Source organism: Camelus bactrianus, chromosome 19 (assembly GCF_048773025.1).
Source record: "Camelus bactrianus isolate YW-2024 breed Bactrian camel chromosome 19, ASM4877302v1, whole genome shotgun sequence".
In the NCBI taxonomy this organism is placed as follows: Eukaryota; Metazoa; Chordata; class Mammalia; order Artiodactyla; family Camelidae; genus Camelus; species Camelus bactrianus.
This window is the reverse complement of record NC_133557.1, coordinates 27,232,038-27,258,479: the sequence shown is the minus strand read 5'-3', so window position 1 is coordinate 27,258,479 and position 26,442 is coordinate 27,232,038. Positions and strand designations below refer to the sequence as shown.

General features: G+C 41.6%; 1 long non-coding RNA gene across 2 annotated transcripts in view; it reads left to right on the top strand.

Annotated features, from left to right (window-relative positions):
- The window catches only part of LOC141574068 (uncharacterized), an 83,447-nt gene that overhangs the window by 41,925 nt on the left and 15,080 nt on the right, over positions 1-26,442 (top strand). The window contains exons 2-8 of one of the 2 annotated variants that reach the window (XR_012500676.1): positions 5,884-5,988; positions 6,085-6,184; positions 12,039-14,009; positions 15,919-16,062; positions 16,331-16,591; positions 17,895-17,999; positions 20,000-20,233. This is a non-coding gene — a long non-coding RNA (uncharacterized LOC141574068). Of the gene's footprint in view, positions 1-5,883; positions 5,989-6,084; positions 6,185-12,038; positions 14,010-15,918; positions 16,592-17,894; positions 18,000-19,999; positions 20,234-26,442 lie in introns of both variants that reach the window. The other variant, XR_012500675.1, reaches the window with a different exon arrangement.

Below are 26,442 nucleotides of genomic sequence, written 5' to 3'. Positions count from 1 at the left end.
TTGGACTCTCTGTTTGGGGTTGGGTGGCTTCTGGCTGGTCTAGGCTGGCCTCGCCTGGGACGGCCGGGCACTTGTGTGTGCGATCGTTCACCCTCAGTGCAGCAGGGCTTGCTCTCCTGGTGGAGCCAGAGTTCTGAGAGAGAGAGCGGTAAACCCTTGAGCCTGTTCTCAGAAGTGAGCCACTGTCATTCCTCCGCGTTGTGCTGCCTACAGCAAATCCAGGCCAGCCTGCATTCAAGGGTGGGGGCGTAGACTTCTGCCTCTTTTGGGGGAGGAGGCGCAAAGCCACACTGCAAGGGACATGGACCCAGGAAGGGACACCACTGGGGACATTTTTGTAATCCATCTCCCATAAGTGATAACTGAAACCTACCAAACTGGAGGTGGAGAACATAAGTAAATAACCAAGGTAATCTCAGGGAGTGATTAAGTGCTCTGAAGAAAACAGGGTGATGGAATAAAGCAAGGAAGGTGACTGGGGGTACAGAATTTAAGGAGGCAGTCACTCTCAGAGATAAAGTGGATAGATGGTATACATGGCAGTTGAACATACACATATTATTTATAAGTATATGTATATTTTATATATATATATATATATATATATATATATATATTTTATTATATATAAAATTGTGAGTGCTTGGAAGTGAGGAGCACGGTGACTCCTAGCCCTGTTTGGTCCCACTGCCTTGATTTAGTGCCACTGCATTGATTCAGTGCTTTTGTACTATCTGTGCAAATGTCAACCCAGTGGAAAAAAGCAGACAGCATCTTGACATTATTATGAATGTGGTTTTGACTTCATGCACTTCCTAAAAGGCCGACCTCTAGGAGTCTACAGGTCATACTCTGAGAAACCTGCTATGGTTCTTTTCTGATCTGGTTTTCTCTCAAAAAATCCACCTGCCTCTTCTTGCTCATTCTTATGAGCCAGCTCTGTGTCAGAGCTAGTCCTGTGTTCAGCAGAGGGTCGGGTGAGCCCATTTGTAGACACTGCTCTAACTCTGGAGGGCTGGCAGACACCTGGTCTACCTGATGAAGTGCCTCGTCCTGCACCCATGGTGGCCCTTGATAGGGGGTCCCTGTGCTGTCTCCTGCTTGGCTTCACTCCAACCTCACAGTTATCATCATTCTCACTTCAGCACTTGGCAGCCACTACCAACCCTCTGGAGCTGATAAAACATGTCATCCTATCTTCAGCCAAATAAAGGGCTCTAATTTCGTGCCCGTGGGATGGATGTTTTTGAAAAGATATCTTGTGGCCCCTCAGAAGAAACTTCTCCTCCTTTTTTCTTTATCTGTGGGACTAGTTTCTTCTTGGTCTCAGGACAGTAGTTTTAAACCGTGAAAGTCCCCGGGGAACACTTAACAGTGATGTTGGACACCTTCCCAGGCAAGCTGAACCCCAATCTCTGGGGCTGGCCTGGGCATCAGCGCTCTGAGCCCTTTCAAGCTCCCAGCTGAGTCTAACCTAAACGGTTGCGTTACCGGTTCTGGATGCCACCTGGAGTCTGTCACTGAGGGCTGCCAGTCGGTTCTCTGTGCTGGGAACGCCCTCTCTGCCCGCGTGCTCTGGGGAGAGCTGACCCCACCCTTAGTCTCAGGAGGGGCTATGTGACTTTGGCCTGGCCAATCCCAGAATATCACATTTCTCTGGGATGATTTTATGGGGTTAATTCCCAGAGACCTAAGAAAGATCAAAAATGTCTATAAAAACCATGGCTCTTATGTTTGGCCACAATTGCAATCAGGCTGGTTATCTGAATTTAAGAGAATCCCTGTCTAGTCTGTTCCCTTGGAAGACTGGTTTGCATGAACGCTTGCATTCTACACAAGGATGTCTTTGAACATGCGGTTGTGTCTCCGTTGGAAACAGTGGTCTTAGTTCAATAGTGGAACAATCGTCTGATAACACTTGAACGTGGACTGCAAAGCCAATCCACTACTAACTAGTAAATCTCTTTGCATGACAGCCTGTGGTGCACGTAGGTTGTCTCTGTCATACCCATTTAATGTTTTTTCTGTGCTTTGACAATATAATTGACTACAATTAAAATAAAGTTTATGGACCCCTTTCATGGTTTTCTAGTTGAAGGGGAATATAATTAGATTTACTTGAGGTTGATTCTCCAAATGACACTGTAGGTACAGCGGACAGCGGACACACATCTTCTCTTGCAGAGAACATATGCATAAAATCATTTAATAAAAGAAGTTACACATCGAAAGCTTTCAAAACAAAGTTGATAAAAATAGGATGTGACAGATTCTTCCCTTTATTTCTTAGAGCTCCTGCAATTACGTCTGATTCTCCAGGACATGAACTGATAAATGATGTTTTACAGAGGTTGGAGCGGGGCAAGGGAAGCATGAAAAAAAAAAAAAACCTTACAACTTTAATGTTTCTCATATGTTCCCATAAGATAATGCAGTTGGGCTCAGGAAGTTTTATAACTTGAATATACAAGGTTTGTCCAAAGGTTGAGCTGTAGGTGGCCTCAGCCCATACCAGTTATGCTGTTTATTAGAGAAATAATGAAAGACCAACATCAGAATGATGCTTTTAAAATTACCTGCTCTTCGTAAAGTGTGTTTCCCAAATTAGCCAGGAAAAAGCGGTGGGGAACAGCTCTGCGAAAATACTAATGGAAGGAAATTAGGCAGCTAAACAAGGACAATAATGGGCTTTTTAGACAACAGTCTTGTGTTTAACTGCAGCCAACTTTAACCATAGGCAACAGAAAATCTTGAACAGGAGACACAAGAATTCACTTGTGTTACTTGCCACCGAGGAACTCAAATGTACCGTTGAGTTGTCTGCATTGATGAACTTGACTACAAAGTTGTCCAACTTTCACTTCACTTTTTGTTAGACTGGTAAATAATGAAGCTTTCCCCCATGGCACTGGGCAGGATTCCGTACCAGCCGTTGTATCTGTGGTCCTTCCTACTTGATAATGGCTATGACTGAACTACCATTAAGAGGAATTTACCTCTGATTTGCTTGTGAGCATGGAAACAGTTTTCACTGATCCAGCTGAATGTCTGATGATACGGTTTACACATATTAACAGACTAGCACATACGTAAGACTTTTGATTAAGCAACAGATGGTGCCAGTTTTGATGTTAAAAAATGAATGGGTAACTAAAATTACATGTGAAATGAGGTTTTCAAATTAAGTGATTTAAACTCTCCATTGAAGACTTTTCCATTGAAGACTTCAAAGTTCTATCTTAAAATTTTATTTAAAAGGTGCAATTACAAGTATGATCCAAAGCAGAGAAGGATATGTGTCAAAATGTAATGATGCCTACGAGAGAGAATGGAGAGACTTTAATTCTATAGTGTGTATTTTCATTTTTTCCCCAGTTTTTCCTAAATAAGCAAGAATTATGATGGGAAAATACTGTAGCCTGTTACATTTTCTCTCTCAATAGAGAGTGGAGTGGGTGAGGGTCTTTTAAGGAAATACTTCCTGTGTAAGCTCAGATTCAAATGCAAATTGTATACGTTGTTAGTACAACAGCTAGCAACAAGGAAGCTGAAGGGAGAAGTTATTGAGCACCTACTGTGTACTGACTACTCTGCATACATTATCTATAATCCTCAAAGTGACCTGGCAAGATCGGATTTATTGTCCTCATGTTGCTCTTATAAAACTCTGGGACTTGGGCAGATAATATAATTGGTTGTGGTCACCAGGCTGATTGCTGGTGGAACCCTCTTTGCACCTGTGTTTGTCAACATCTCAAGTCCACACTTTCCTAATCAGACTTCTATTTTCCTTCCTTCTCTCCTGTCAAAACTGAAAACTGTTGAAATGGAAACAAATCATCATGATTCATTCTTTAGTAATTGATTGAAAGTCTAATTTATTTGTATCATGTTAAAATTTTAGCAGCTATATCTAACTTTGTGGAAATGACATTATGTTTTTAGAAGAATTTAGTAGAATTGGCTGCTGAATTCCATCAGATCAGTTTTTGGCACTTAATCATAGAACCGTATTATTTTATTACTTTCTTTTCTGCCTACTTATATGCTGAATTAAAATGGTATTTTTCTAATATTGAATTATTTTTTAATACCTGAAACTAAAATCCACTTAGTTCAGTGTGTTCTTTTTAAAAATGTGATGTGGATTGTCTTTGCTGGAACTTTGTGACTCTTGAGTCAATATTCATGGGTTTGGTTTATAGGTTTTGTTTTCAGTGCTATCCCTGTCAAGCTCAGGTATTTAAACCATAGCGGTTTTGTGAAAAGAATTAGGAAGCGTTAATTCTAACTTTATGCTTCAGGACAATTTAAAAAGCTCATGAATTATCTGTTTCTTGAAGGTTTGAATGAATTCATGCATGAAATTGTCTGGAACTTTATTGAGAAGCAGATCTTTGACAACTTTCTCAATTTCTTCCTTGGTTTTGGGTCTATTCAAGTATTCTATCTTCTGTTGAGTCAATTTGCAATACAGTACTTTTGTATTTCTAGAAAATGGTTTATTCACAGTCCCAAATTTATTAGCATATATTTGAGGAATTATTCTTTTAGAATCCCTTTAATCAGTTCCATTTTTCACATCCTTAAGTTTGGATGTTAATGTATTCTTTTTATTAAGAAAGTAGTTTATCTATTTTTTATTCAAAGACATATTTTTATGTATTTATCATTTTTACTTTTTCTATTTTCCAGTACATGAATGTATGCTTTTAGGTGTATTAACTGCATTTTTCTTCTTTTCAATTCTTTTTGTGCACTTGTCATTTCTACTTTTTCTCCTTTCCTGTAAATAAATTTGTTTTTATATTTATTAATTCTATTGTTCTGCTTTTCTTAGCTTTTTCTTTGAGTTCTTTTTCTTGTATTTTTATCTCGAACACACTATCCATTTTTGTCCTTTCTTTTCTGGGCTAAGGAAAACGTTTATGATGCTGCCTTTTTTTTCCTCTTTTTTTAAAGCAACTCTTTGGCGTCATTCTACACTTTATATAGAGAGCTTTCAGTATCACTGTTCTAGTCAGCAATGTACTTTTGATTATCATTGTGGCCTAAGAGTTATTTAATATTAAAGAATACTTTCTTTTAAATTTCCAGGGGTCAAAAGGTTTGGTTCTTCATCTGTACTGTGTTTCTGGGTGCACAGCATTATTACTGGGAACTGTGGGTGACTATGTCTTATTTCTAGTCTTTGGAATTTTGAATTTGCTTTGAGTCTAACTTAGATTAGTATTTATAAATACCTATGTAGGCTTAAGAAGCAGCTACATTCTGTAGCTGTCTATAGCAATATTTATGTTCTATACCCATGGACTGTGTTATTATGTAACTTTTATTTTCTATCTTTCTGATTTGTCACAGATGTAACGTTATGACATGCTTCCAAGAACTCGTGTATTTATATGATTTTTGTGCTCTTGCTATTTTTTTTAATTGAGTTATATTAAGTTTACAATCTTGTGTCAATTTCTGATGTAAAGCATAATTTTTCAGTTATACATGAATATACATATATTCGTTGTCACATTGTTTCACTGTGAGCGACCACAAGATCTTGTATATATTTCCCTGTGCTACACAGTATAAATTTGTTTATCTACTCTATATATACCTGTCAGTATCTACGAATTTCGAACTCCCAGTCTGTCCCTCCCTCCCCTCCTCCCCTCACTGGCAACCACAAGTTTGTGTTCTATGTCTGTTTCTGTTTTATATTTAAGTTCGTCTTCTATTTTTTTTAAAGCTTAATACATATTCCGAAGTGTGGGATTCTTATAAAGGTGATGGTAAGATGGTTTAAAGAGTAAGCTGTTTTAAAAGGCATAGAATTAGTATCATTGGATAACATGGTGAGGAAGTTCTTTCCTTCTCATTTGTCTTCAGGTTTTCACTGTGACAGAAGAAAATCCCAGCTTGGTGGTGGTAGCATATGTTTCTGACTTCTCTAACTCTGCTCATTCCATGTAATAACAGAAAAGATCCCCTCAGGTGAGAATATTAAGCAGAATATAGAGATGCTCTGTGCATCTGGTTTGCCCTGACACACACATTCTCCAACCCTCTTCCCTCTGCCCTCTGCCCTAGGAGGTGACCAGGATGTTCTGAATGATTTGACTTCCTTGTCCTCTGGGTTTCTGTTGGATCCCACCAACAAGGCAGTGGCAAGAGACTGGAGAGTCGTGAGGTAAGGGTCTTCACTTCCCTGGCTCCTTCTCTGCAGGTTGCTTCAGGTCAGCTGCACTCCATCACCAGATGCAGTAGCTCCTCTCTGCTGGTCCTCCCCATACTGCTGTTCACTCTGTGTCTAGTTACCACTCCATTTCTTTGCAACTTCTGATCAAGGGCCGTGACTGCTCCCAGCTGTTGCTCCCTGCACGGCACTGCACTATTACTTGCTGATTTCTAAACTTGCCCCCTACCAGCCCACAGCTTTATAAACAGTCTTTTTTCAAAACTCCTTTATTATCCAGTTTGAAGGTGCTATTTCCTCCTATTTCTTCAGTGACAATAGCATCTGGGGAAATCTACTAATGTATTTTTTCAGGGTTTGTGTAATAATTACCTTGTTTTTTGTTTTTGGGGTTTTTTTTTTTACAGCAGTAGAAATTGGTTTTGTATTTGTGATAATGATGTAGAACTTCTCTTCAAATGTTTTTACTTAATTAAAAAAATTAAATTTAAGGAAATCATATTAAGAATTATAAATTTTGTGAAGACACAGCCTGGAACTAAAATGTGAATCATGGAAATTTGGAGAACACTGCCTTCTACATTCCAGTGCTCCTGAATTTAGTAGGTGGAGTTTTTTCTGTTTTAAATCACCCTGAAGCCTGACTTCTCCCTTTGTTTAGGGCTTCCCTTCTTTAAACTGCAGTCAGTAATACCAGGCATGACGATATGATCCCAAGTGTTTTGCTTCGTTTTTTCCTATTTCTCTGGTGTATTTCTGCCCATCCTTTTGTTTCAAAAAAATTCGAGTGTGGGCTTTGTAGTACCGTATATTATGATTTTTTGACTAAATCTGAAAGTCTCCTTAATTTACATGAAATTCAATTTATTGTGGTTGAGACACTCCTTGCTCCTATTTTATCATCACTACAGGCTCAGTGTGTCTCCTCGCTGTCTCCTTTTCTGTGGTCTATTCTCATGTCAATATTTTCCTGCGTGTTTCGCCTCCTGCATTTTGGCAGAATCTTAATGTTACTTTTATGTCTTTAATTAGCATATTTGAATCCTACATGTCTCAGTAACTTCAGAATAAAACAACGTTCACTGACTCCTTTTGTAATAAGATGAGGTAATTAGTGCATTTCCCTTCCATCTCTCTCCCACCTCCTAGTTTTGCTAGTATGTTCTGAGAGTCTGGTCTCACTGGGACCTTGGACAGGTACTAACCTTCCCTTTTCTTATGTTCTTCACATGATAAGCAGGTTGCTATACGCATAGTATAATTGTGAAGAGTAAATAAATTCATACCTGTGAAGTGCTTAGACCAGAATGCATAATAAGACCATAGCAGTGATGGCCATTGTTACTACTACTGCTATTCTTATATTATTTTTTTAGCAGATGAAGATTTTTTTAATTGATGTATAGTCAGTTACAATGTGTCAATTTCTGCTGTACAGCACAGTGTCCAGTCATGCATATACGTGTGTGTATATTCATTTTCATATTCTTTTTCATTAAAGGTTATTACAAGATATTGAATATAGTTCCCTGTGCTATACGGAAGAAATTTGTTTTCTTTAATCTATGTATAGTGGCTAACATTTGCAAATCTCAAACTCCCAAATTTATCCCTTCCCACCCCTTTCCCCAGAAACCATTAGATTGTTTGCTATGTCTGTGAGTCTGTTTCTGTCTTGTAGATGAGTTCATTGGTGTCCTATTTTTTTCTTTAGATTCCACATATGAGTGATATCATATGGTCTTTTTCTTTCTCTTTCTGGCTTACTTCATTTAGAATGACAATCTCCAGGTCCATCCATTGCTGCAAATGGCATTATTTTATTATTTTTTATGGCTGAGTAGTATTTCATTGTATAAATACACCACTGCTTTATCCAGTCATCTGTTGATGGACATTTAGGTTGCTTCCATGTATTGGCTATTGTATACAGTGCTGCTATGAACATTGGAGTGCATGTATCTTTTTTAATTAGAGCTCCCTCCAGATGTATGCCCAGGAGTGGGATTGCTGGATCATAGGGTAAGTCTGTTTCCAGTTTTTTTGAGGAATCTCCATACTGTTTTCCATAATGGCTGTACCAAACTACATTCCCATCAGCAGTGTAGGAAGGTTCCCTTTTCTCCCCACCCTCTCCAGCATTTATTGTTTGTGTACTTTTTAATGATGGCCATTCTGACTGGTGTGAAGTGATACTTCATTGTAGTTTTGATTTGCATTCCTCTGATAATTGGTGATATTGAGCATTTTTTCATGCGCTTACTATTTGTATGTCTTCATTGGAGAATTGTTTGTTTACGTCTTCAGCCCATTTTTGGATTGGGTTGTTTGTTTTTTTGTTATTAAGTTGTATGAACTGTTTATATATTCTGGAAATTAAACCTTCATCAGTTGTATCATTTGCAAATATTTTCTGCCATTATGTAGGTTGTCCTTTTGTTTTACTTACCATATCCTTCACTATGCTATCCTTCACTATGCAAAAGCTTATACGTTTAATTAGGTTTCACTTGTTTATTTTTGCTTTTATTTCTATTGCTTGGGTAAACTGCCCTAGGAGAACACTGCTAAGATTTATGTCAGAGAGTGTTTTGCCTGTGTTTTCTTCTAGGAACTTTATAGTGTCTTGTTTTATATTTAAGTCTTTAAGCCATTTTGAATTTATTTCTGTATATGTTGTGAGGGAGTATGCTAACTTCACTGATTTACATACTGCTGTCCAGTTTTCCCAACATTGCTTGCTGAAGACTGTCTTTTCTCAATTGTATATTCTTGCCTCCTTTGTCAAAGATTAATTGACCATAAGTCTGGGTTTGTTTCTGGGCTTGATCCATATGTCTGTTTTTATGCCAGTACCATGCTGTTTTGGTTGCTGTAGCTCTGTAGTATTGTCTGAAGTCTAGGGGGCGGTTATTCCTCCAGCTTTGTTCTAGTTCTGTGAAAAATGTCCTGAGTAATTGAATAGGGATTACATTAAATCTGTAGATTGCCATGGGCAGTATGGCCATTTTAACAATATTGGTTCTTCTAATCCAAGAGCATGAGATATATTTCCATTTCTTTAAGTCATCTTTAATTCCTTTAATCATTGTTTTGTAGTTCTCCATGTATAAGTCTTTCATCTCCTTGATCAGATTTATTCCTAAATATTTTATTGTTTTGGATGTGATTTTAAAAGGGATTGTTTCTTTCCTTTTGTGATATTTCACTGTTAGTGTAAAGAAATGCTACTGATTTCTGTATGTTAACCTCCTATCCTGCTACCTTGCTGAATTCTTTTATCAGCTCTGGTAGTTTTTTGTGTGGAGCTTTTAGAATTTTCTATATCTAATATCTTGTCATCCACCTATAGTGATAGTTTTACCTTTCCAATTTGGATCCCTTTTATTTTTCTGGCCTGACTGCTGTGGCCAGGACATCCAGTACTGTATTGAATAGAAGTGGAGAGAGTGAGCATCCTTGTCTTGTTCTAGATTCTGGTGGGAAGGCTTTCGCCTTTTCACCGTGGAATGTTTTGCTGGTTGTGGGTCTGTCATAAATCACTTTTATTATGTTGAGATATGTTCTCTTTATACCCACTTCGGTAAGAGTTTTTATCATCAGTGGGTGTTGAATTTTATTAAGTGTTTTTTCCGCATCTATTGAGATGATCATGTGATTTTTGCCCTATCCTGCAAGAGTATCCTTTAGAAATAGGAGAGGGAAAGAACTTCACAGACAAGCAAAAAGTAAAAGAATCCATCAGTAGTAAAGCTATGCTGAAAGAAATAGTGAAAGGTCTAAATAGAAAAGAAGCAGGACACTAAAGAAACAAGAAAACCCTGAGTGGAAATGTGACAACTGCATTAGATGGTTCTTTCAGGGGACTGCTCTTCTTCTTTTAATTGGGAGTGGCTCCTCTGCTGCTTCTTTTTACTTCTCTCTCTCTGGCACTATGGGTTACGGAGTATCAGTTATCTACTGTGGTCTTGAAGGGCTGTTTTTTCTTGTTATTGTTTGTTTGTTTTAAGAGGATGCGTTCCTGTGTAGACTGTGTGTCTGATCTCGTGAGGGCTGTTTTTAGTATGGATGGTTGCCAGGTCTGTCTTCCATGTGTGTTGGCTGCTAGCCTAGCCCTTTGCTTGGGGATGTGGCTGGTGTGGTGATCAGAGCCTGCCCTGGCTGTTGAGTGGGGCCTCCTTTTAGTTCTGTGGCTGTCACAGCCCTGACAGGGGCAGGGTCTGTTCCCCTTTTGTTGGAACGGAAGCTTCCTGACCCATTTCTGAGCTGTGGTGCGTGGTAGGTGGGGTTGCAGCACTTCAAGTCCTCTTTGTTGACGCTGCCCTTGTCCCTGCAGGAATGTCAGTACTCTGCTCCCTCAGAGCTACCAGTGCGGATCTGCTGACATCTAGGTCACACACTTGAACTGGGGTGCACCATCGGGTCAGAGCTGTCCCCTACACCGTACGAGGTCTGCTGCACACTACACCTGCACTGGCCCTGCTGTGCCCTGGAACTCCACTCTTTGCTCATCCGTCTTAGAGGCACCGGTCCACAAAGGCACCCATGGAGCAAATCGGTCCCCTCTGCTCTGAGCCTCTGGGTATGGATTGAGGTTTCGATCCCACCTGGGAGCTGCGCACCAGTGACCATGGTGGCTGTACCCACGCCCTGCCTGTCTTCTGGTGAGAACACGCCAGTGATGGGGCCGCGGGGACAGTGGCTACAGCCCAGCCGCATTGCACCTCTCCCCCCAGCGCACACCAGCAGTGTTGCTTGTTTATGGGGGACCCTGGCTATTCTGTGTACACTCCAGCCCCCTGGGGCTGCCCCTGAGCCGTCGGCCCCAGCCCTCTGCCCGGCTGCCGTCCAGAGCTAGGATCTCAGGGACCCTTGGTGCTGGTGTCTCTCAGCTCTGTCGGTGGCCAAGCGGCTGCTCTGCACTCCTTGGAGGCTCCCCCTCCGTCCCCGCTGACCTCTCCGTTGGAGAGGGGACGTCCCAGCGTAGGAGCACTATTCTTCCTTTGCTACTTCCTCCCTGCGGGACAGGTCCTGCAGTAAGTTCCTCCTTTTCATTTTTTCTCTTCTACAAGATTTTGTGAGGAATTTTGTCTTTTGAAGCAGGCGATGTCCTGTCAAAGTCAAGCAGGAGTTCTGAGTGTCTGGGTGGGTCCGTGGATGTGTCTCTCTCGGTGTATTCGTGGGAGAGGATGAGCTGAGAGCATCCTTCCACCCCGCCACCGTGCCCCTTGATGAAGCTTTTCTTTCAGGCATGATGACCTAGGGTTACTTACACCTGTCTTGTCTGCTATGCTAGTTTCTAGCCCATGTGGCTATGGAGCATTTAAAATGTGGTTAGTCTGAACTAAGAGGTAACCTGAGTATAAAATATACATCAACTTTTGAATTTAATTTGAAAATCAGAATGTAAAACATCTCACGAGTAAAGTTTCAGGTGCGGTTCGTTTGTCTGTGCCGTCTTCCTTTCGCAGGGGCTCAGTGCTGCCGAGTCGGGGGTACAGTCTGCTCCGCGGGGTGCCCCCTTCCCTGGGAGATGCACTGCAGGGTGCAGCCCAGAGACTGTATGACTGACATCTTGTCAACGTGTTAATCAGAACTAACCAGCCCCTGCTCTCACCTTGGCACATCGAGTTCCTGTCCATGAGATCGTGCATTTCCGACTTCCGTGTCCAGTGTTCTCAAGCCCCTTTTCTTCAGTACGTTTCCTTTCCAGCAAGATCACCAGAGTGCGTGTGTATAATGCAGCTGCTGAAACCCTAATACCGCGTTTCCAAATCTGAGTATATTTCACCTTGTTCCAAAAATCACATTTACGCAGGACAAGGCCTTGTCATTATATTTATTTCAGATCAAATCACAAGAGCAACCGAAGAGCATGTTTCGTCCATCGTTGGCTGGAACTACTCTGAGGTAAGAACAGTCTTGTCAAATTGCAAAGAAGAAGTAGTAACACAAACACCCGTGCCTTGATCAGACCACCTGTGTGCGGCAATCCATTACATGAAATTCATGGAAAGGCATGCCATGTATCAGAAATCATTTCCCATCTATTTACAAAAATTCCGTAAGTGAATTTCTAAGATCAAACCTGGTGCTCCTCGAATCAGTGGGATGTTCCATACATTATTTATCAGCTAATTCCCAAGAACGATCTCAGAAGCCTTGATCTCGTAGCCCTCCCAGCCCAGCTGGGTGCCCGCCAGCTTCCAAGCAAGTCACAGGCACTTACATGCTACATGCCTAAGCCGTGATTAATTATGAAAGAAAACATGCTTTCCTGTGCAAGCTGAGAAGATGGCAGTACCTGAGATGGCCTGGTAGCTTTGTCTTTGACTTTGTGTTCTGATGTCAAGATACCTGTTCAGTGTTGTCAGTTTAACCAAGCTGACCTCCTTCTTTCCTTCCATCCATCTTTAAACCCTGAGGTTCCTTGTGTCTGCAAGACAGTTGGACAGGGTATCATTTCTATGTCAATGATGCCTATATTTAAAATCATCTTACCCAAACATAAGGACACATAAATACAGAAGATTTTTAATTGGCTCTCTTGATGAAGGATGTGCCAAGACAAAATTGTTTTTTTGTCACTGCTATTGCTAAAGGGCAAGAAAGAAAATCACGCTGAATCCTTAAGCACCAACTTATTAGAATAAATACAACCCTAAGCTTTTGTTCTTCATGGTTTTTTAAAATTTTCCTTTTTTGAGTGCTCGTGTGAAAAACCTGATGGCCAGTGTTCCTTGTATGAGAGGCAGTTTCTTAAAGACACCTGTTCAAAGAGAGGAACAAATGGGTACTAGGTTATGTGAAGTACCTCAGAAAATTTCTGAAGAAAGAGTTGCAGTGAAACAAATATTGTTTAAATTGTGAAACAAACAGATGCTTATTGGCCAGACTGTGTGTCTCCCTTGCTGGGACAAGTATTGCTCTCATTTTCTTGGATGTGTTTGCAGTGTTGGCAGAAATGCACCAGGAGTAGGAAGTCTCTGAGGGCAGAGAGGGTTCAGTCATGCCGTGGAGCCATGGTGTCAGGCTCCCACCTGCAAAGCCTCCAGCCTGCTCTTGGTGTCTCTGGCATATCTTTGGCCCACATTTGGTTTCAGCTGCAGGTCGGGTGACCACTTCCAACTCGCCTCCCACTGAGTGCCCCAGCTCACGTGCGCCCTGCTAGTCTCTGTAACTTACGCTGTAGGACTGACCTGAGAGTCCCCAAGTGCAAGTATGGGGATGAAGGCCCCACGACCAACCCTCAACCAATGGGAGGCAAGAGGCAGAGGATAACCGAGCCAGCCTCCTGGCTACTGGCTAGACGATGTTGGGAAGCATGACGGATTCCTGACGTGGGAGCGGGCGCAGAACTGAGCAGCTAGAAGCTGAGGAGTCCAGGGAAGTATAGGAATTCTACTTGATGATGATGATGATGGTAATGATAATTTGCATTGTAGACAATGTTTCTTTATGTAACAATAGTTGCATTCTGATCATTATTGCTAACTTTTTTTTTTTAATGTCAGACACTGTGCTAAACATTTCTGACGCTTGGGTAGACTGTGAAATGGCCACAATCATTGCCACACCTTGGATAGTCCCCTCTCACATTCATTCTGGGATGAGACAGGTGCCTCACTTTGACAAATGAGACAACAGCCCATGCGATGCAGGCAGAGGCTTGGAAAGTGCTTCACATCTGGGTGTTCACTCTCCTGCTTCACCTGGACACCAGGGCCACCAAGAGAACGAGCCTGAGCTAGCCTGTTGGGAAAGCCACGCAGAGCAGAGACCCTGCACACAAGCCCACAGCCTGCCAAGCGTCAGACAGGTGAGTGAGGCCAGCTGAGAGCAGCTGACTCCAAGTCATGAGAAATAATAGACTTTTATGATTTTAAGGTGTCAATCTAGGGGTGGTTCATTATCAATCAGAAGCATCAAAAGCTAACCAATATAGACCCATTATTTCCTATAATCCTTTCAGTGTTTATGTGAAGTAGGTGCTGTTACCACCCCTGTTTCACAGGTGGAAAATGGGGGGCTTAGGTTGTTCTCCCCAGAGTCATACACACATGGTAAAATAAATGACAGAGCATTGTCAAACAGTAGTTTTGCTTGATCCCAAAGCTAACTGCCTCCCTGAGGTTGTCATATGAATCAAATATTTTTGAAGTCATTGATTAGTTAATTCATTGGCTCCCAAAATTCTTTTGAATACCTACTTTGTGTTAGGTACTCTGTAAGAGACAGGTGGTGCATCAATGAATAAACCTTCAAAATAATCTCAGAACTGATTAAAGGAAACAGACACGTGACCAAATCAGGGCAGTGCAGGGCAATAATACAGGTATCTACAAAGGCTAGTAGGGCGTCCTGATAGCACTGGGAGGCAGAAAGTGGATGACAAACAGAATTTAACAGTGTATTAGAATTTTGCTGGAAAAGTATTTCTCTGCCAGGCTCCATTGCTGCTGAACATTTCAGATGTATCTCTGGGGCCCAAACACGAAAGTGATCTAAATGCTTTTCACTAAATCTTATTTCAGCTAGTAATCGTGGTCTTCCCTATACTCACCTATATATTTTCATTTTAAGAATTAATTCCTTTTTAAAACTTTAAGTCTGACAGCTGCATGCAGTTCCTAACTTGCATGACGCAGGGCAACAGAAACTTACACAACATTGTAAATCAACTATAAATCAAAAATAAAAAAAACCCCAGCTTGTAAACACACTCTCAGAACTATTTCCCCTGCTCCAACTGTCTTAGTTGCCCACAGCCATGGGGGTCATTGCAACAGAAGCTTGAAGTGCTTTGGGAACACCAAGCATTCATCAGTTTATCGTGGAATATTATATAGTGGTTAAAAAGAACGAGGAGGCTATCTAAGATTACAAAATAACACATTGCTATGTGGAAACACTGGAGCAGAATTATACACCCAGCAGGTAACATTTATGCTATTATTAATATTATTAGCCAAATACACCCTGCCCCCCCCCCCGGCACACCAATTTGAATCTAATCCTATGCTTTAAACCACTTCTCAGTATAGTGTTTTTTTCTTAGCCATTGCAGCACTTTTTCTATCATTTTTCTGAAGGTCACCACCTGCCACAATTCTATGTATGCATGCTTTATGCCATTTAATTGTAAAATCCTTGAGTTCCTATTTGCTAGATGAAATCATACATTCATGGGGGCCTGGGAGGGGCGGAATAAGAGTCAGGTGGAAGAGACTGACCAGGAGAAGATAAGCTTTTGATCTGTTTTTAAAAATGCCCATGGTGTCTGCTTTTCAGCTGAGAAAGGAGACATCAGAAACTTCTCTTTTGTGCTGAATGCCTGCCTTTCCCTGTAACTAAGATGATGAACGTCTTTTTAATTAAACAGACTTTGAGAGTTGGCGTGGCATTTAGCCACCAGGCATGACACTGATGCTATAGAAACACAGTCTGGGTTCTAATAAGCCAACTTCTGAAATAAAACTTGACCTGAGCCCAGGTGCCCCCTGTCCTTAACTAGAGTCGGGCAGGTAGCTGAATCCTTCTGAACAACAGCTTGATCACATGTCTGTTTCTACGTCTGTAAATATGTTTTAACTCCATGTAGTTCTGTATCTGTATACATGGGTGGTTCTCCAAAGAGTATTTCTCATTTTAAACAGGGAAGAGCTTTTCTGGAGTAAGTTAGAGAGAAGATCTCTGCTGTAGTTTATCTTCTGCTGAATTTCTTCCAGGTTGATTGTTCCTTATACGAGCACCTGCTCTGTGACAGATCGCCTGCTGGACCCTGGACATGCAGGGATGAATGAGTAGCTATCAACCCTCCCGACATGGAGCTCCATTCAAGGGCTGGAGACACAGAAAGTCCATAAACGCAGGTCAAGAAAGGAAGTTAGGACCACTTAGCTGGGGTGCGCAGTGAGTCCCCTCAGGGAAATGACATGTGAAATGAGGACGGAAAGATGAGCAGGAGTCCCTGCAGGAGACACAGGGACTTCAGGTCAGGGGAACAGCATGTGGAGAGGATTAAGCCCGAGAAAAAGCACTGGCTTGATCCTGGGGCAGAGAGGAGGTCACTATGACCAGAGCAGATTTGGTAAGCCGTTTTGGTGAAAAGCCAGATGATAAATGTATTAATCTTTCCAGGCCGTGCAGTAGTCCCGTCTATCTCAACCACTCACCTCGAGTTACAGAGCAAACGCAGCCGTGGACAATATGGAGATGGATGAGGTGGCTGTGGGCCAATAAAACTTGACTTACAAGGACAGACAGGAGGCTTGCCTGAGCCTGAGTTTGCCAGTCCTTGGACGAGAACTATGAGTAGAAGGCAGTGGGGGTTCCACGTTGAGGCAAGTGATGGCCAGAGCACGCGACGTCCTGGATCTGGAGCCCCCAGGGAAGAAAAAGGTAAGTCCTGGGCAAGCCCACCTGGATGGAAGGTTTCCTCCCATTCGGCACCTTTGTGATCTCAGGAAGTAGCTTAGCCTCCCTGGATGTTTGTATCCTCCTGGAGCAAATCCCGCCTGCCTGGTAAGGCAGTTACGAGGACTAACTGAAACAACATACATGTCCGCTAAGTAATACACACATTCAATTAAGTCACTAAATCTCAGTTCCCTCCATCCCATGTGAGGCATCTGTTATGGCCTGGAATAAAAGAGGAGGGTACTCGGCTTGTGGAGGGGCTTGGCTGTAAAGCTCCGCCCCCTACGGGGCCCTCACAGGGTTCCCACAACCCAGCCTTTGGAGACTGGCCCCTAATTCCATGGGGCGTCTTTACAGATGGAAGGAGGGCCCTGCTGCACATTTAACTTCTCAGTAACTCTGGAGAAATGATGTGAAAACATTTTTTACTTAATTGCACAACACAGGTTTAATTTAGTTTCTTTTCCTATGATAATTTTGTGATATAAAAAAAATTTGTTTTTAATTAAGAGCAAAGGGCATTTTACATTCTGTGTCAGGTTGGGGTAAACATTATTGCTTCTAATAAGCAAAAACGAGGGAAACCTTCCTACCCCTTAATGTCATTAAAAGAATTACTTCTGTTCCAAACTTTGGGGCCCTGGGGACTGGCTGGATAAAATAAGAAGGAGCTGTAAAATTGTCTTTTTTTTCAAGTATATACAATCATATGACTTAATTATACTATATAATTACTAATATATATTTTTAAAATTTTATGATTGGACATCTCAACGTTGTGTGTCTGTGCAGTTTCACAAGCACGTGGGTTTTCAACACACTTAAAAGATTTTACCATGCTTGCCTAGTGATTTGCTTAAATGATGACAAGCAGACTCAGGAATTTTATTTCTAATCCCACTTTCTAAATGACTGAGCCAAGGACCGTGAATACATGAGAAATAAGAGGAGAAAACTACTACCAGGGGGGAAGAAAAGCTTCTGACTCCCCTGGTGCCCAGCAGGTTCGACGCTCCACGCCGTACACCTTGCTACAGCCCGGAGCGTCTTCCCAACTGAGAGCTGGCGCAGGGAGAGAGCCTGAGACCCTGCATGCGAGGGGAAGGGATGTATTTAGAAAAGGATCTGAGCGATTCTGAGTTGAAATCTAGCCAAACACTGATTTTTAAAAAACTGAATAATCAGAAAAGATCTGCACATTTGGCGGTAATGTCTACTCTACTTTGTGCTTCAAAACCAGTGAGTGTAATTTAATGTGCATTAGTCTCATTTGGGTTCTTTTTAGAAATGAAGATTCAGGGCCCCGCGCACGAAGATTCCAACTTAGCACATCCGAGGCAAGACCTGGAATCCGCATCTTAATTAAGGGCCCTGGATGAATTTTGCAAAGGTGAGCTGCGTGCCGTGCTTTGAGAAGCCCTATAAGCAATGAACTGGCTCTTGAAAAACGGCCAGCTTTTTAAAAGCCAACTTATTTACAGTATATTTCTCTCCCTCTTTTTTTTTTTTTTTTGCCTAATGATCAGAACATCCCAATATGCACTCATAGACGCCAACCTGCAAATTTTCAAGAGTTAGGCCCAAGTCATTTTTCTCACAAACTCAAAAGGTCTTTTTTAGAGTTAATTGGCCAAGAAGGAGGAGAGTGCAAACGGCTGCTTTGATGTAACTGCCGCCCACTGCTGGTTCTTGCCACCTCTGAGCAGGTGTGGGAGTCATGAATCATCCCTCCTGATCACTCCTGGCATTTCGCACCTGATTGTTTTAGAGGCCAAACTGTTGTGTGAAAAATTTAACTTGTCACTGCTGTCAGGAAGTTTTCAGGAGGATGTTCGACATTTAAACATTTCTTTTTTCAAGTCAATAATCTAGGAGACTCTACGCCCATTTCTTTGGCTATTTCAAACATGCTTATCCTGGAAGGAAACAATTTTCAATGGAGATTAAATAAATACCTACACACATAATCCCAGAAAACCTAGTCTCAAATGCAATCATCATGTAAGTGCTGTGGGTTTTTCTCTATCAACTTGTCTATTATCATGAGCTAATTTAAGAGACTATTTTTTACTAGAGACATAGAATTATTTTCATTTCTCTGTACAAAATGCTCACACTAGGGACCATACACATAGGTTGCTGGCTATAGAAACTGCATTGCATACAAAATTCCAGAATGAGAATGAAAAGAATAACTAATACTAAAAGCTACACTTACCTCAATGGTTTTATAATTACCATTTCTGAGAACTTAGTACTAGAATCAATGCCCTACACATATTAACTCATTTACTCCTTGGCAGGCCTCTATAATCATTCGTGAAGGTGGAAACTGAGTCTTAGAATGTTAGGTAACATTCTGCAGACCACACAGGTGGAGCCCAACTCCCAAACGCACTCTGTTAATCATGACACAAAGCTGACTCCATATTGCTTTTGCCTGGCTGGCTTCCTGCCTTCTTAAAAGCTGTGCAAACCTACATTCAATCTCGATGAACTACTCAATTCAACCTCACCAAACTACAATTTCCATCTCCAAGAAAATGAACACAATGAACAACTTGAATGGGTTATTTTAAAGCATGAATGACAAGGTAGGAGTTAAGTGTTTCATGAAGTTCTGTGTACATATAGAGTATTAAGAACACCACCAAAACCATCCTGATATTGTCACATTAATATGGGAGCATCCAGTATCAATTCCTGCCTTAAGTCTGTTTATCCACTTGACATTCACCCACAGCTACACAAAACCTAGCTTAATTGGAGGTGCCTGGTGGTGCAGGCAATGGGGATTTTCAAAGGTCAACGCCATGAGCCCAAGCTGGTCATTGATATGACTGACACAGACAGCCACAGTCAACTTGCCTTGCCTCCTCTTCCCTCCAGAGCATTTGCTTAACATTTGCATGCAAGCATTTATGACCAAATTTACAGTTGTAAGTTAAGAGTAGGGACAAAGGTCATAGTCGCGTGGGTGTCAGGAAACTTAATTCTGACTGTGACTTCTATTTTTCTTGAGAACAAAGCCCAATGAAGCTGATCTTTAGAGTCAAAGAGGGATTAAATTAAAAAGAGGCTATGTTTCTAATTTCCCAGAGGTGCTGAATTGGCGTGCTCCGAATCTAGGCTTCTGCATTTTCTGTGGCTGTGGTTTATATGTTTGTTTCCATTCTGAGCATTGTCCTGCAGACTGGGGAGAGCTCAGGCAATTCAGGGTACAAGGCTGATTTCTCTTTTTGCCAAGTGCAAAGTTTGTTTGCAAGAAAGGCATTATTTTCTAAAAGCATTCTAGTGAGCAATTAGCACTGTGGTCCAATAGCCAGATGTGGGGGCTTCACACACACCAACCTGTGATGGCTTCTTTTGTGCTTATTGACCTGAATGCAGTGTGGGAAAGTCTGCATCTATCCTTCCTTGGGTCTCAGAGGAACACCAGCTAAGAGGAGGCCTGGACAGGGTGGAAGGAGCAAAGAAAGAGCATTCACTGATCACTTACTCAGTGTGAGGGGCTGTGTCCATCAGCTGTGGATGCTGATAACAACCGCCGCCTGAAACATCGCTGAGCATGGATTCTTGCTCATTTCTGTGCATCGTCCCTCATTCTCCCAACAACCCTGTGAGGTGAGTATTCTTTTTTATCCCTACTTTATAAATGGAGAAAAAGGATCATGGCCCCAAGAGGTTGATTAACTTGTCCAAGTCTAGGAAGGTGGCAGAGCTGTGATCTGAACCCAGATCAGGCCGCTTCCTGTTCCAGAAGCGTGATAGGGAGAAGGGTGCAGCAAAGTAGCATAACTGAAAGGTATTTAACCAGAAAGGGTAACAGGTTAGTTGATCAATTATAAGTTTTCATATTTGCAATGTAATCACTGCTTACCCTATGCTTTAGTTAAGAAAAGTAAGAAAAAAAAAAGACCCTGGGGTTGTCAGCAGGGGTCAGACAAGGGCGTCTGTCTCTCGTAACTTTGCAGTGGATGGGTATCTGCTCTTCTGAGGATCTTCCATCCATCATCCTCTTTGCAAGCATCCTCAGTCCTCCATTTTCAGTTTCCCTGGTTCGGACGGAGTCCTAGCTCTGGCTAGCCTGCACAGTTTCACCTCCTTGGCCAATGTGACTGGTGCGGGGGCAGGTACGTCACCCAGTCTCAGCAGGAAGTGTGTCCGCTCTCTGCCCTGGACTGGCTGGGCGCCCCTGCTCTGAACCTGAGACTAACGCCAGTAAAGCCAGGGGCAGGGCTGAAAGATGGGGAGAAATTCATGTGTGATGATAGCATTTCTGCCTCCGACCAACTTCAGTCTGTGTTAGAGCAGTCTCACCTGTGGCCTCTAAAATCACTTAGGGCATTGACTCTCACTTCTGGCTTCAGCCGGGTTGGGCTAGCTTTTTCTGTCACTTGTAATTGGATGTGTCCCGTTTGTTACTGTATCTACCCCATCTAAAGTGGGAGGGAGACTGGGGGCACAAAATGAGCTGTGGACTTCCACTCTGAATACCTCCACCTGACTCTCAGCTCCATCGTTGATCAGCTATGTGACCCTGAGTGAACCCCTTCATCATGCAGAATGTCAGTTTCTATTTCTATAAAACATGGACATAAAAATCCATTTCTCTGATGTTGAACGTAGGACCACAGGATGATAAGAAAGAACTTTGAGAAGAGCAGAGAACTGCATGGATGGAAGGATTCTTATCATCTAGGCCAGCTAGAACTGTAGGATAGTCACTGCATGTCTCAATCCAAGCATTTTCCTTAATTGAAGTGCTGATGGATTTACTTCTGGTCACTTTAGGTGCTATAATTTTCCCTGCACTTTCCAGGGAAACAGGAGAAGCATGATGATGTTTGTCTTATTCTGAGATAAATCAACATTTCCTGTTTCCATTATTCAGTTTACAGGAAGCATATCATGTATTTTGCACATACAATTAGGAGGCTTAAAAACCAAGCCTCAAAATTATGCTCTATTACAATGAATGTCAACCTGTATGTAGAGGAAGGAAGACAAGGAAAGTTTTCTTAATCACTGATGAGTAACTAATCACGTTACAACCCGTTTTGAGAAATGGCACCTGTGTGGTTTGCAAACAATATAAAAATAACACACAATCTGGATTGAAATTAAGGTGGTGTCATTCAATTTAAATATTTCTCATATATGAAAAAAAAAATCTGCCACTCATTAGATTGTTCTCCTTTGAGGGGAGAATGGAGTGCGTTTCCCTGATAGACGACTGTTCAGCTGACTGACTAGAGAAACGCTGCAGACGAGCGCTTGTCAGAGTTGATCTGAAATCTTAGCACCCACTCAAAAGTCTATGCAGATTAAGGGACGCAAGTCCTAGTAAAATGACCACCTGTAGTAGGATGTGTGCGCAGTTGTTAACTGGTATGTTCCAAAGTAGATTTATATGTTTCAGCCCCTGTCCACGTAGTCCCCGGAGCAGACTTGCTGTCTGACGTGCACTTGGGGGCGTACTAATTACTCAGACACAGACACAGCCTCTCACATCACTCACTGTCATCAGCACTCTGTCTAGAGCTCAACCCCCCCGACTCTCCCCCTGCTGTGCACTTACGTACTCTCAGAATTAATATGTTAAAATTCTAACCCCCTATCGGATGGTATTTGGCAGTGAGGCCATTGGGGCATAATTAGGTCATGAGGGCAGAGCCCATGAGAATGGGGTCAGTGCGCTTACAAGAGAAGATTCCAAAGCTTACTTCTGCTCTCTGCTTCCCGCTGGGTGAGGATGTAATAAAAACATGGGCTCTCACCAGACTCTTCACCTGCTGCCGCCTTCATCCTAGACTTCCCAGCCTCCGGGTACGAGGCAGGGTTTGCCAGAGAAACACAACCACAAGGACACATACGGATCTCTACGAGGAGACCTATAGGAATTGCTTCACTCAGCTACGGTGGCTGCAGAGTCCCACAGTCTGCTGTCTGCAGGGAACCAGGAAAGCTGATGGTGCAATTCAGTCTGAAGCCAAAGCCTTTTGATTCTATTCTGACTCCCAGTGGATTGGCTGATGTCCACCTGCAACGGTGAGGGTCATGCTCTCTGCTCCGTCTACTGATTCACACGCTGATCTCTTCCAGAAACACCCCAGACAGTGTTTCACTCGCCGTCTGGGCGTCCCTTAGAGAAAACTGGCAGGAAGCTCAGTCAAGTCAGGTCACCATTAATCTAAGTTCTCTAGGAGACTGCATGTGCCCTCAGAGTCAGCATCTGATTTAAAGTGCTGTTTCTCTGACAGTTAGGATCCTGGGTTCCAGGAATCAAGGGGCAGAAATGAGAGTGGCGCCACTATGTAGTGACCAGCTAGCAGAAGTTCTGCTTCCTGTTCTCAGGAGTTTATGCTCTGCTGGCCTTGAGGTAGAGCAGTTCCAGAAGGAGGAATGCTTCTACCAGGAGACCCAACAATGACTCCTCCTTGAACTGGACGTTTAAACTGCCACCCGGCTACTTTTGGACCCTCGTGTCGTTCATAGGCTAAGAATGGAGTTACAGTGTTGGCTGGAGTGACTGTCCTGAACTGCCACGGGGAACCTGGACTACTGTTCCACAGTGGAGGCAAGGAAGGGTAGGTCTGGAACAGAGGAGATCCTTAGGGCTTCTCGTAGTATTACGTTGCCCTGTGATTAAGGTCAGTGGAAAACTACAACCACTCTAACCAGGCAGAACTACTAATGGCCCAGATCCTTCAGGAATGAAGATTTGGGTCAGTCCTCTAGGTAGAGAACTATGACCAACTATGACCAACTATGACTTGCTGAAGGCAAAGGGGACACAAAATCGCTAGTAGAAGGAGGTACTTAAAAATACCAGTTATGACCACATAACTGTTTAGAGAAATTAGGACTGATGGCCATGAATACTTCTGCTTTACTTTATTATGAATATATGTCTTTACACATATATTAAGCAAATATCTGTTTTCTTTCCTCATTCTTTTATCATATAAGATGTATCAGCTTCATATCAATATTTAAATACTGTTAATTTAAAATCATAATGTTTAAGTTATGGAACATCAGGAGAAGAGTAGCCATCGCTCAAGGACTTCCCCTCCCCTTCTGGGAAGGGGCTTAGCGCAGTGTCAGTTGTGTGCACTCTGACTGTATCGTGGTAGGTGGGGTTACAGCCTTGCCATTATCTGTATTTGATGATTAAGTATGGTTTTAGGAGATGCATGTGGGTGACAAGAGAGGATCTGTGATGGTTAATTTTGTGTGTCAACTTGACTGCACTAAGAGATGTCCAGACAGCTGGTAAAACATTATTTCTGGGTGTGTGCGTGTGTGTGTTGAGGATGTTTCTGGAAGAAATTAGCATTTGAAATTGGTGGACTGAGTAAAGCAGATGACCCTCGCCAATCAACTGAGGGTCTGAACAGAATGAAAACGAGGAGGAAGGGTGAATTCATTCTTTGCACTGGAACATCCATCTTCTCCTGCCCTCTGCTATTTGTACTCCTGGTTCTCGGACCTTCAGACTGGGATGAATTACGTCACAAGATTTCCTTGTTCTCCAGCTTACAGATATACTCATGTGAGCCGATTTCTATAATACATTTCTCCTTCTCCCTGGAGAACCCTGACTAATACAATTCATAAGGACTTGCTTTTGGTTCTTACAGGTCTGAGTTAAAGTTCTGGCTCTGTTACATATTAGCTGCATGATCTTGAGCAAGTTACTTAATCTCAGCCTTAGTTTTCTCAAGTATAAAATGTGTATGTAGTATCTACTCCATGGTAGGCTTAAACGACATAAGCATGGAAAGCATTTAGGACATTGTCCAGCACAAAATAAGTATACCCACATACACAAGCACACTCAGGATTAGCTCTTATTTTTGTCCTATGATTAATTCTAGAAAACTAAAAAAAGTGTAAGAATAAAAATCACTCAGAATTCCATATCCAGAGATTTCCAACACATATTTTTGCTCTTAGTAATATTTAAAATATTTCTTTTTAAGAAGTAACAAAACAGGGATCATAGTGAAGAGTGTGTTCATAGTGTATCCACTGTATCATGAATATTTTCCAATCTTATGAAATATTTCTTTGAAGTATGCTTCTATGTGGCTACGTGCGTTTTCATCATAGCAATATATGAAAATAAGTGATTTTTTAAAAAGGCATCCATTTATGATAACAGCTCTCACCAAAGCGAGTATAGAGGGGATATATAATCAACATAATAGAAGCTGTTTATGACAAACCCCCAGCCAGCATAATACTTAATGAAGAAAAACTGAAAGCCTTCCCACTAAAATATAGAACAAGACAAGGATGCCCACTCTCATCACTTCTATTCAACATAGTTTTGGAAGTCTAACCGCAGAAATCAGACCAGAAGAGAAATAAAAGGGAACCAAATTGGAAGAGAACAGGCAAAATTATCACTATATGTGGATGACAAGATACTAGATATAGAAAACTCTAAAAGCTCCACACAAAAAACTACCAGAGCTGATAAAAGAAGGTTAACATACAGAAATCAGTAGCATTTCTTTACGCTGACAATGAAATATCAGAAAAGGAAAGTAAAGAAACAATCCCTTTTAAAACCACATCCAAAACAATAAAATACTTAGGAATAAATCTGATCAAGAAGGTGAAAGACTCTGGGGAATTCTAGAAACATACAAAGAAGAACTCATACCAGTCCTTCTCAAACTCTTCCAGAAGACTGAAAAGGAGGGAATACTCCCAAACTCATTCTATGAAGCCACCATCACCCTGATACCAAAACCAGGCAAAGACACTACCAAAAAAGAGAATTATAGGCCAATATCACTGATGAACATAGATGCCAAAATCCTCACTAAAATATTAGCAAATAGAATTCAACAGCACATAAAAAAGATTATACATCATGTCCAAGTGGGGTTCATCCCAGGGACACAAGGGTGGTTCAACATATGCAAATGTATCAATGTAATACATCACATCAACAAGACAAAAACCTTTGTCCTTTCAACAAAAACCACATGATCATCCCAACAGATGCAGAGAAAACATTTGATAAAATTCAACACCCATTTATGATAAAAACTCTCGCCAAAGTGGGTATAGAGGAAACGTATCTCAACATAATAAAGCTATATATGACAAACCTACAGCCAGCATAGTACGCAACGGTGAAAAACTCAAAAGCTTCCCACTAAAATCTGGGACAAGATAAAGATGCCCACTATCACCACTCCTATTCAACATAGTCTTGGAAGTCCTAGCCACAGCACTCAGGCAAGAGAGAGAAATAAAAGGGATCCAAATTGGAAAAGAAGAGGTAAAAGTGTCACTATATGCCGATGACATGTTACTGTATATAGAAAACCCTAAAAGGTCCACACAAAAACTACTAGAGCTGATCGAAGAATTCAACAAGGTAGCAGGTTACAAGATTAACGTTCAAAAATCAGTTGCATTTCTTTACACTAATGATGAATCAACAGAAAAAGAAAATAAAGAAACAATCCCCTTTAAAATAGCACCCAAAGTAATAAAATACCTAGGAATAAATCTAACCAAGGAGGTGAAAGAATTATACACAGAAAACTATAAACCATTGATGAAGGAAATTAAAGAAGACTTTAAAAAATGGAAACATATCCCATGCTCTTGGATTGGAAGAATCAATATTGTTAAAATGGTCACACTGCCCAAGGCAATCTACAGATTTAATGCAATCCCTATCCAATTACCCAGGACACACTTCACAGAACTAGAACAAATCATAATAAAATTTATATGGAAGCATCAAAGACCTAGAATTGCCAAAGCATTCCTGAAGAAAAAGAAAGAGGATGGAGGAATAA